This window comes from Cnephaeus nilssonii (genome assembly GCF_951640355.1).
Source record: "Cnephaeus nilssonii genome assembly, chromosome: 7".
Classification (NCBI taxonomy): domain Eukaryota; kingdom Metazoa; phylum Chordata; class Mammalia; order Chiroptera; family Vespertilionidae; genus Cnephaeus; species Cnephaeus nilssonii.
Genome location: NC_137078.1, coordinates 51442108 through 51453814, shown reverse-complemented (window position 1 = coordinate 51453814; position 11707 = coordinate 51442108). Strand labels below are relative to the sequence as shown.

The 11707-nt window shown below is 39.2% G+C and overlaps 1 pseudogene across 1 annotated transcript; it reads left to right on the top strand.

Moving 5' to 3' along the window:
• Window positions 1–1947: 1947 nt before the first annotated feature.
• LOC307103470 (archaemetzincin-2-like) lies at window positions 1948–3157 on the top strand (annotated as a pseudogene). The gene is made up of 2 exons: window positions 1948–2255; window positions 2814–3157. The product of its transcript is annotated as an archaemetzincin-2-like (transcript).
• Window positions 3158–11707: the final 8550 nt, after the last annotated feature.

The following is an 11707-nucleotide window of genomic DNA, read 5'->3' as shown; positions in this document are numbered from 1 at the left end:
TTTGTCAAATGCATTTACCACATAACTTTAAATGATAGTGTGTTATCCTTCCTTCATTTTGTGAATGTGGTACATTACACTGATTTATTTTCATATATTATATCACCCTTGCATTCCAGAGGTATATTCTACTTGGAATTGATGTATAATTCTTTTTTTCTTCTTTTTAAAAAAATCTTTATTGTCAAAAGTATTACATATGTTCCTCTTTTTCCCCCATTGACCCCTTCTAGCCCATCCCCACTTCCCACCCAAGGCCTTCACCAACCTATTGTCTATGTCCTATATACATACAAGTTTTTGTTGATCTCTTTCCACCCACTCACCCTCCCCACCTTGCCTCTGAGATTTGACAGTCTGTCCCATGTTTCTATGTCTCTGGATCTATTTTTTCATCAGTTTATTTTGTTCACGTGATACTTGTCTTCTCTGACTGGCTTATTTCACTTTGCATAATAATCTCCAGGTCTCTGCACCCTGTCTCAAAGGGTAAGCGATCCTTCTTTTTACTGCTGTATAGTATTCCAAGGTACACTACACCCTTTTTTTCTACTCATCTACTGATGGTCACTTGGGCTGTTTCCAGATCTTAGCTATTATAAACTGTGCTGCTATGAAATAGGGGTGGATACATTCTTTCTGATTGATGTTTCAGGTTTCTTAAGATATATTCCTAGAAGTAGGATCACTGGGTCAAATGGCAGTTCCATATTTAATTTATGTATAATTCTTTATATATGAATTATCTTGCATTTCTTTGACTTTTAAACTTTTGATTAAAAGTTGTCTTACCGTGAGTTTCTTATGTTGATTCTACTTGGTGTTCATTGATCTTATATTTTTACTAGAGGCCTGGTGCACAGGATTCATGCACTGGTGGGGGGCATGGCCTGCGGGCATCGGCCTGCTGTGGGAGAGCCACTCATCCTGGTCAGCTGAGCAGCTGTGGACCCACCCTCTAAGAAGCTGCTCCCACTGTGGGAGCACTGCTCATCCCAGTCAGCTGAGGGGCGCTCCCACTGTGGGAGCACACTGACCACCAGGGTGCAGGTCCTGCATTGAGCAGCTGCCCCCCTGGTGGTCAGGGCGTGTCATAGCAACTGGTCAACGGGTTGTCCTGGTCATTCTGCCATTTGGAAGCTGAGCTTTTATATATATATATATATATATATATATATATATATATATATAGAGAGAGAGAGAGAGAGAGAGAGATATCAACATCTCTTCTCATATTTAGAAAGTTTATAGTCATTTATTCAAAAAAGCTACTTGATCTTTTATCCCTCTTTTTTGGGATAACATTAGATAATAAAATGACATATGTTCAAGTGTACATTTCTATGACACATGATCTATATATTGCATTATGTGTCCACAACCCAAAGTCAAATCTTCTTCCCTCACCATATATTTGAGCCTTTACCCTTTATTAACCCCTATTCCTCTTCCCTATGGTAACCACCATCCTATTGTTGTGTTTATGGGTTGTTATTTGTTTTTCTTGTTTATTCATTTGTTGATTTTAGTTTTACATACCATATGTGAGCAAAATCATGTGGTTCTTAACTTTTTCTGTCTGATTTATATCTCATTTAGCATGATATTCAGGAGGTATTTTAAGTGTAGTACTTCAACTTTTCAACTCCAGCATTTCAATTTAGTTATTTAAAAAGATTATTTCTACCACTTTGTTAATATTCTCATTTTTTATATATATTGCTATTCCAATTTCCTTCAGTTGTCTGTCTGTGTTATCCTTTAGCTAATTAAATATATTTATGGTTGAGGGCATGCAGGTACTGCAAGTGGAAGTGTCAAAACCCAGTGGGGGCTGCCTGGGCTGTGCTGCCCGGGTGAAGGCATCCCGCACACAACCCTCTCCACCAGCCCTGACATGACTGCCCTTGTTAGATAAAAACTTCACAGGAGTCTTTCTTCCTAAAGATGCAAACAGCACGACACTCAGAACAGACACTAAAAACTGCTCTCATCTCAAAAAACACAGTATGAGAAGTTGCTGTGGAACGGCATTTGATATATGTAGCCTTCCAACCAGCCACTGATCTCATTGGACCCATTACCTTGCATTCTCAATCAGATGGGATCACCCATCCTGAGCCTCCCCAAGACTTTGAAGAATTTTTTAATGATCCTTCAGAAAGCCACCCTCTCCAGAGAAATGCAGTGTTTTTATACAGTGCACTGGATCTCTAGGAAACACCAGAATTACCAATGAAGAATATATTAAACTAGAGGCCCAGTGCATGATTTAATCATGCACGTGTAGGCTGTCTGTCCGCTGGTCGGGACCAGGTGTGGCCGGCAGCTCCGAAGTCCCTGGGCCCCTAGGGCGAGGCGGGGCGGGGGTGTGGTACTCCTGCTGCCGGAGCCCAGGAGCCCAGGCTGGGGTCTTGCCTTCGCCTCCCGCCCAGGAAGGCTGGGGCTGCTGCCGCCTCCTCTGCCTTCATGGAAACCCGCGACCTCTGCAGACACCAGGCTCCTGCGGCCCAACTGCCGCCAGACTCCCTCCCCCGCCACCCACGTGCTCCGCCACGCCGCCCGCCCACCCGCACCGCCTCCAAACCTCCAAAACACCGGCTCGCTGCCCCAGAAGCCCGTCTGTGCTGCAGCACAGCCATGGCGCAGACGCTGAGCTCGTGTCGCCGCTGGTAACGCGAGCTCAGCGTCCTGCCGGCCCAATCACCACCCCAGCCACCCCGAGTCCCACCCCCTGTGTCTCCCGCTGGTCCAATCATGGGCGTAGCGGAGTGATGGTAATTTACATATTACCTTTTTATTAGGTAGGATAGCTCAAGGGCTACTGTGAAGCATTTTTCTATGGCGTGACAGTAAATCTTCTAGAACTGGTTCCTGTCTCTGCAAGGAGGTGTCCCTTTAGCATGATGACACACACCTGCAAATACATGCAGGGCACATCCTGAAGTTCTTAGAAAAGAAGAAACCCAAAGATGCCTTCTGTGCTGTGGGAATAACAACGATTGAACTTTGCCTAAGAGACTCCTGGAATTTTGTCTTTGGATAAGCCTCTGACAGACGATGTTGGATTTTCAGCTTTGCCAGGCATGGCAGTGATTTTTACAGTTCAAGCTATAAAGGCAAAGTGAAGGTGTTGCAGAAAAAAATCTTCACATGACTATTCCATTTTCGATAAATATTATACTCATGCAGTGATGATAAATATTATACTCATGCAGTGATGTTAAATATTATACTCATGCAGTGACTGGTGTTTTTCTGCTTCAGTCCTGTAAGGCTTTAACCCATGAGAAGGAACACGTGTTTGAATTTTGACACTGCCAGTGACTTGCTCGCCTAACGCAAGCTACAACTACTGGGGAGAAGCTGACCAGCACCCCCTAACTCTGTGACCTATCTGTTTACACAAGTTGCAGAGTGCTACTGGCTTCAACATTATAGAAAAACTAGAGGCCTAGAAATTCATGCACTGGGGGGTGGGGGTTCCCCCTTGGGGAATGTCCACCTAAGCCAGCAGGCGGATATCCCTCTCGCAGTCCAGGACCCCTCGCTCCTTACCACCAACCTGCTGCAGAGGCCGGAGAGGCTCCCACCACCTCTGCTGTGCTTGCCAGCCGTGAGCCCGGCTTCTGGCTGAGCTGGGGGGAAGCACTGCTCAACCAGAAGCCGGGCTCCCTGCTCCTTAGCGCTGGTCTCCCCCACCCCCACTGGTGTGTGTGGGGGCAATGGGGGACCAGGCCGCCGGAGGAGGGGCCGTGGGAGGTTCAGGCACCTCAGTTGTGTCCCATCCAGCCTCTGCGGAGGCACCCAGACCGCCATGGCTGGCCTGGCAGTGCAGGCTCACTGGCCCCGCACCCCCCGCCCACTGGTCGTTCTAGAAGGTCGTTCCGGAAGGTCGTTCTGCCGTCTGGTCTAATTAGTATATTAGCTCTTTATTGTATAGGATACAGAGCACTGGCAGGTGGATTGATGAGAAATCTGCTGACACACCTCCAGTTACTCCAAAGCATAGTCCTGAGGATAATGTACTAGTTTATTCTCCAACACCTGTGGTAGTTTTTAAGGAATGGAAAGACTGGGTAATAAGATGCCTTGCTGTTGTGCAAAAATAAGAGACTTCAAATAGAAGTAATTAAAATAAATACATGCACACTAAAAACAAAAATATTTCTGATTGTTTTCTTAAAATCATTGTCAGGTAAATCTAAGGCTTATGTGTGTGTGTGTGTGTGTTTTTGTTGTTGTTGTTGCTGTTTTTTTTAGGGTCTGTTTCTGGAGACTGTTTGTGGTCTTTTGAATAGAACATGTTTTCAAAAGATGTAGCAAAATGTTCTATACATTATTCATTTTCTTTGTCTCAGAACTGAGGAAAGTTTATTTTGACATTGTTAATTATTCACTTTTGAACTCATTGGTTCCTTTTATACTTGTTATTGCCTTACTTATATTGTCTTCTATTTTAATTACCGTATTTTCTGGCATATAAGATGAATGGGCATATAAGATTTTCCTGGGTTAAAAAGTCGTTTTATACTTCAGAAAATACAGTAGTCCAATATATCTAATCCATTATATCTAATCCCATCAATATAGTCCAATATACCGTATTTTCCAGCGTATAAAATGACTTTTTAACCCAGGAAAATCTTATACGCCCAGTCGTCTTATATGCCAGAAAGTACAATAATATCTTTTTAAAATTGTAGGAACATCACATTTTCTACTTATGTGTTTTTGTTGTCACACTTTTTATTTTTATCCTGTTTTATATTTTCCCCTAAAATACATAACTAATATTGCTTTACTCTGTTGTGTCCACTTATTTTTTTTCAGATGTACATCAGCTTTTTACTTTATGATTTGCACTTCCATTCTTTTTAATCTGATATCTCTTTCATTCTAATTAGTGCAGACTTTATTAGACATAGAAGTACCTTTATTTGTTCCTCAAAATATATTTCACTGCTAAATATTTATATTATGATCCTTTTGACTGTTGACTATTGGAATATAATTACTGTGCCATTCACATAAATTATTTTCCTATTGTTCTTTCACTTCTAATGTTGGTATTTAGTATTTAGAAGTTCCCTGCCATTCAAAGGTAAACTGATTATTTTTTATGGTTTATTTTAACACTAGAGGCATGGTGCATGAATTCGTGCATGGGTGGGGGCCAGTTGGGCTGGGCTGGTGGAGGGGGAGGAGAGGGCCACGGGAGGTTGGCCGGCTGGCACCGCCCCCTGGTCGAACTCCTGGTTGAGGTGACTAAGTTGCAGATTAGGCTTTTATTATATAGGAGAACGTCTGTGTCTTGAACATGCTCTTATTTCTTTTTCTTTCTTTTTCTTTGCCATTCTTTTGAATTTCTTTTTATCTTCTTGGAAGTTTATGAACTTTTTGAATCTGAATTGAGAACCTTTATATTTGGTTTTGGAAAAATCTTAGCTATTACCTTTTCAAATGTAGAAATGTTCAAATTCTTAGTTTCTTTTCATAGAAATTCTACTAAATATATATTGGATATTCTTGACTTTTCTTCATTGACTATAGACCTAATTATTTAATATTAAATATCTAGGAATAATAGAAAAGTTTAATAGTTCCTATTTGTATGGTTTCCATGCGGGCTTATCTCTCATTTTGCTGATTTTTTCACTTAAGTCTAATCTGCTATTTAACTCGTCCATTTATTTGTAAATTTTCAGTTCCTTTTGTAATTTATGTAAATATTTTTTGATTCTCTAATATTTAAAGTTGCTTGCTTCTTGCATGTATCTTCTAAACCTTATCTTCTCTTGTAATTGCAATAATAAATATAGGTCTCATTTTTCTATTTGTAGGTATATATAAATATATGCATATATATCTATAGAAATACATATTTATAGCAATAGTTAAAAATTGTATGAATAGCTCAAGGAGAGATTTGTAATTATTGTACAAGGTTAAGCAAAGTTTATCATCTCAGATAAGATAACCAATAGAAAGCTCTAATTAGTTACAGCTTTCTACCTTAACAGCTATTGTTTTTAAGCCAGGAGTATGAGAAAGCTTTTGGGTAAATTAGAAATGTTTGCCATCACCAAGGAAACGAGAATTTGTAAAGTGAACTTGCATGTGTTTTCCTGATTTCAAAATTTAGCTCAAAATGAATATGATATCTGAAGTAAGAACAGCTTCATGGTTTGAATATATCTTACTCAACACAGCAAATCTAAGAGTTTTACACTTATGATCTTCAATTCTACTGATGAGAACTGGAAGTTTAAGTTTTAAAATATTTGCTTAAAATTGCATCCAGAAAAAGAATGTAACAGTTTAGTGATCCAAGTGATTTTACTCCTAACCAATAGACAACAATAACGCTAGCTGCCCAGCGGCTGAGAAACAGAAAGGTGGAGGTAAAACACTATTTCACTGGACATTGGGCTAGTGTGATCTATATAGTAAGGATAGTCTAGGGAGACGGAACAGATTTGACCCTGGATAACAGTTAGAGAAGCTTACATATTCAAATTAAGATCCTGGAGATGGAGGAGTAAAGGCATCATGATTCCTGGTACATTATAGAAACAGTGAACCTGGTTTAAAGGAAATAACATAGCCATATTAATTCAGGAAGCTTTAGGAAATGGGACCTTAGTACTGAATTAACACTTGGCCTAGATATGCAATTGGTTTAAATACTTTGTTCTAAAATTACCAAATAAACATAGATTTGGGTCATGTAGGGAATGGTAATGAAGGAAAACCATACACAATACAAATTTAAAAAAGACATTACAAAGTTGTGTTTGTCACCCTTGAAATAATTACATAGTGTTTTGCTTTAAGTGTGTAAGTCTTTTCTGTTGCCAGAAAATAAAGCCACTAGCTTTCTGTACTAAATACCTTTTTTTTTAAATACTGGTTTTTAGAGCAGTTTTATGTTACCCAGAATTAGGAGGAAGGCGCACAGATGTCCCATAACTGCCTGCCCCCACACATGCATAGCCTACCCCTTTACCAACATCCCCATCAGAGTGGTTCTTTGGTTATAGGTTTTACACTTTGTGTTGCACAGTCTATGGGTTTGGACAAAGGTATAATGAAGTTATCCACTATTATCATATCTATCAGACATAGATAGATTGCCCTAAAAATCTGCTGTGCTCTACCTAGTCATGTAGTTGGAACCACACAATCTGCAACCTTTACAAATTGGCTTTTTTTTTTTCACTCACTAATATGCATTTAAGATTCCTCTATGTTATTTCCTGACTTGATTGCTCATTTCTTCTCAGTGCTGAATAATATTTTGTCATCTGGATAAATTATAGTTTATTCATTCGCCCCCTGAAAGATACCATGGTTGCTTCTGAGTTTTGGCAATTATGAATAAAGCTGCTATTAACATTTATGCACAGGCTCTTCTGTGGACATACTTTTTCTACTCCTTCAGATAAATACCTAGGAGAGTGATTACTGGATTATGTAATGATGTTATATTTAGTGTTGGAAGAAACCACTAAACTCTCTTTCAAAGTGGCTGTACCGTTATGCATAACCACCAACAATGAAAGAGGGTTCTCATTGCTCCACATCCTCACCAGCACTTGATGTCAGTATTCCAGATTTTGACCATTATAATAGGTACAACATGGCATATTATTCATATTATTGTTATTTTAATTTTCATTTCCCTGGTATGATGAGGGTCATCTTTTCATATTATTTGTTATCTGTATAGACTCTTTAGTGAGAGGGCCTATTAAGGTCTTTGGATCAATTTTAATTGTTTTCTTTTGTTATTGTTGAATTTTATGAGTATTTTTTGTATATTTTGGGTAGCAATCCTTTATCAGATGTGTCGTATATAAATATTTTCTCCTTGTCTGTGGTTTGTCCTTTCATTCTCTTGAAAATGTCTTTAATATAGCAGAAGTTTTTAACTTTAATTGAGTCCAGCTTCTCAATTATTTGTTTGCATGGATTGGGCCTATGATATTATAACTTCAAAGTTATTCCCTTACCAGAGGTCCTCTATGTTATAGTCCAGGAATTTTAGAACTATGTTTTTTATTTAGGTCTACAATACATTTTGAATGAACTTTTGTGAAAGGTGTAAGGTTTGTTTGTAGATTATTTTTACATGTGCATGTATAGTTAGTCCAACATAATTTGTTGAAAATATTGTTTTTGTTCCATTGTTTTTGTTCCACAGTTGACAATATTTATGAAAGTCTATTTCTGGACTCTCTATGCTGAGCTATCAAATTATTTTGTCTATTTTTTTTCACCAATATCACATTGTCTTGACTATAGTAGTTTTATAGTAAGTCATTTTTCTAGCTTTATTTAGATACTAGAGGCTCAGTGCATGAAAATTCATGCACTGGAGGGGGGGTCCCTCAGCCCGGCCTGCCCTCTCTCACAGTCCGGGTGCCCTCAGGGACGGGAGATGACCTGGCGATCAGGGGAAGGCGACGTCCCCAACACACCTCTGCTGCTGCCACTGCAGGCAGTGTAAGACTTTGCTGGCCTTGGTTACCTGAGCTTGATACCCCCACACAGCCTGCTGTTCAGTCATTACTGTGAGGGCATCCTGGCCAATTTGCATATTACCCTTTTATTAGTATAGATAAGCGATTATGTAATTTGTATACAGACAGTTTTATTTCTTCCTTCACAATCTGTGTACCTTTTATTTCTTTTTCTTGTCATATTCTAATTATCTCTTTAACATCTGATTATCAACCACTGGAGAAATGTTTGGTCCAAATACCAGTGAAATAAAAATAATATGATTTTCATTATAGTTATATTATTCATCATCTAATTTTCCCAGCCCAATTTTACTAAGTATGTAATATCTTTACCTCTTATAATTTAACTAGAGGCCTGATGCATGAAATTCATGCAAGAGTAGGCTTTCCTTCCCCTGGCTGCCAGCACCAGCTTCCCTCTGGCACCCGGAAGCCGAGCTTCCCTTATAGTCCCAGCTTCATCCAGAAGGTTGTCCAGAAGGACATTTGGTCTCATTAGCATATTATGCTTTTATTATTATAGATTTCTGATAAAACTATTAGAAATTTGTGTAATAAAGAAAGATATTATTCCTTCCACCAAATTCCCTTCCCTTTTTAGTATCCATAACTTTCTACTGTACAATTCTATTTGGTTACCTCAGTTTTTAAAAATTTGACTTGCAGTTATTTGTTTACCATAAGTATCTTACAATGTACTAATCATACCACTTCTAACTAACCCTTTAAATTTGTCCCGAGATGAGTTAAATATTCTCCTGTCTTCCAACGCTTTCTCCATAATGTGAATCATGCATGATATAATTTCTTTTGTCATAAACCATAATTCTAGTGAGATGAAATCCCAGCAGAAAGTTCCATAGGCCCTCTATCATTTCTCTCATGACATAGCATGTTTATGTAAACAAAAAATATTTTGTTTAGTATTGGCCTACTAGAGTTTCTGGTTTGTTGAGAATTAGGTCTCACCATGGTATAGTTTATGTTTTGCTAATTTCATGAATTTGTTTTTAATAATTCAAGGTATTCAGGGTTTCTGAAAAATCAACTACAATTTTATCTTCCCCAGCATTCAAACAAAGTTGTATTAACCAGTCCATGATCCCTAAAGCTATGATTCTGTATTGGTTTATTATGGTTTTTCTTCTATAATTATAGGCTATTTAATTTTTATCTATTTTTATATCAATGCTGTGGCAGGGTATCACTTCTTAGGAACTGTGTACATGACATTAATATAGGCATTTTAATTTTACCTTTTAAATTAAAAATAATAAAATTATACCCATGTGCTTTTATGAGTTTAGCAATTTGTATAAAGAGATCATTATTACGTTATGCTTAACAACTCTTATCCTTTAAAAAACTATCTCATTTAATATCATTTAATGAGCCACAAAATATATTCAAGTGTTCATTAGAATCATTTAAATGTTCTGCAAAACATAAATGTGAAGTATGCACAGCTGAAGATGATTCAACATAGTTCATAAAGCATAAAATGTGTTATAACCTGCTACTCAACTGTATGCTTTATTCATTAGAAAGTTAAGGCCTGCATTCTTCTTCATATTGAACTCTAAAGGGTGCAACAAGTTTTTCTGCAAAGCTCCTTAAGGGGGCCAAAAGCTGTCCTCACTCTATAGTATAGGCTGAAGTTGAATCCATTAGCTGTGAAAAATGCAGGGGAAGCCATTCCTACTGAGTTATTTTCCCTAAAAATTGTACTTGGGTAAGACTATAAGAAAGATAAATATAAGTGAGAAGCAAATGTGTATAATTTCTCTTTATAAAAAAAATATCTCAGATACATCACTGTAGCCTGAGTTACTGTATTGCCCTAGAAGTGCAACACTGGATTGTATGTGAAATCTTTGCTTTCTTGTCTGAGATCAGTCAGGGAAAGGCATTTTCTCAACTTGAGCCTAGAGGTATTTTATAGCAAAGAGACACATGTTTGTTTGCTATTCTCTAGAAGATGGGGTAATGAATTTGTATACACACACACACACACACACACACACAGTATATATGTGGCTAATATGCAAAGTGTCCCCTCAGGAGTTTGACCAGGAGACCGGGAGTTTGATTGCTCACTATGATATGTGCTGACCACCATGGGCCGGTGTGGAACGAAGAAAGGCCCCAGCCAGCAGCTGGAAGGAAGGCCCTGGCCAGCAGCCAGCAGCCAGGGAAAGGAAGACCCCGGCTGGCAGCTGGAAGGAAGGCCCCAGCCCGCAGCCAGAAGTCCCTGATTGGCCCTGATCACCCGCCAGGCCTAGGGACCATACCTGTGCACTAATTCTGTGCACCGGGCCTCTAGTAGGAGAATATTACAGTTGTCAATTTAGAAGGCTCAAAATGTATGTGCCAAGAAAATCTATAAAACTAAAGGCCCGGTGCATGAAAATTCATGCACTGGAGGGGGTCCCTCAGCCTGGCCTGCCCCCTCTCACAGTCCGGTAGCCATCAGGGGCAGGAGGCAAGCCGGAGATCAGGGGAAGGTGACACCCCCATCACACCTCTGCTGCTGCCACTGCCGGCAGCGCAAGCCTTGGCCGGCCCTGGTTACCTGAGCCTCGGGTCGGCCCTGAGGGGCTGAGAGTGGGTCCAGCTACACCGCAAGCCTGCCTTCCTCCCCACCCCCTCCTTCCTCCCCGTGGGGCTGAGAGGACTGGGCGCCGCCATCTTGTGGCTATGGGTGCCACTGCCTTGTGATGGTGTGCTGGTCAATTTGCATATTCTCTTTATTAGATAGGATGCCATATTCCTTCACTTCTAAAATTATAACAATAAATGCTAATAAAGTGTCTATTCCACATAATTCAAATGCCTCAATTTCCCTATATGCAAGAAATGAGTGGGCAAATTTATCTCATCTCTTGGCCAAGGGCATCGTGAGGAATTAATTTCAGAATTATTTTTTTTTCCCTCCTTAGATGAAAGTTGCTAGAATGATAGTAATAAGAATTATGTTATAATTCCAACACAGTCTTTATATTCCAAACAGGCTGCATTTTGGAAATTTATACTCCTTAATAATTTTAAACTAATTATTTATGTCAAAACTTTGCCCCAGTTGCTTTTGATAAGCATCATAAATACAATAAATTACTTGTGCTTAAAAAAGAAAAAGAAAAACCTGACTTTGAATCTGACACAAGTTTCTTAGTCACAAT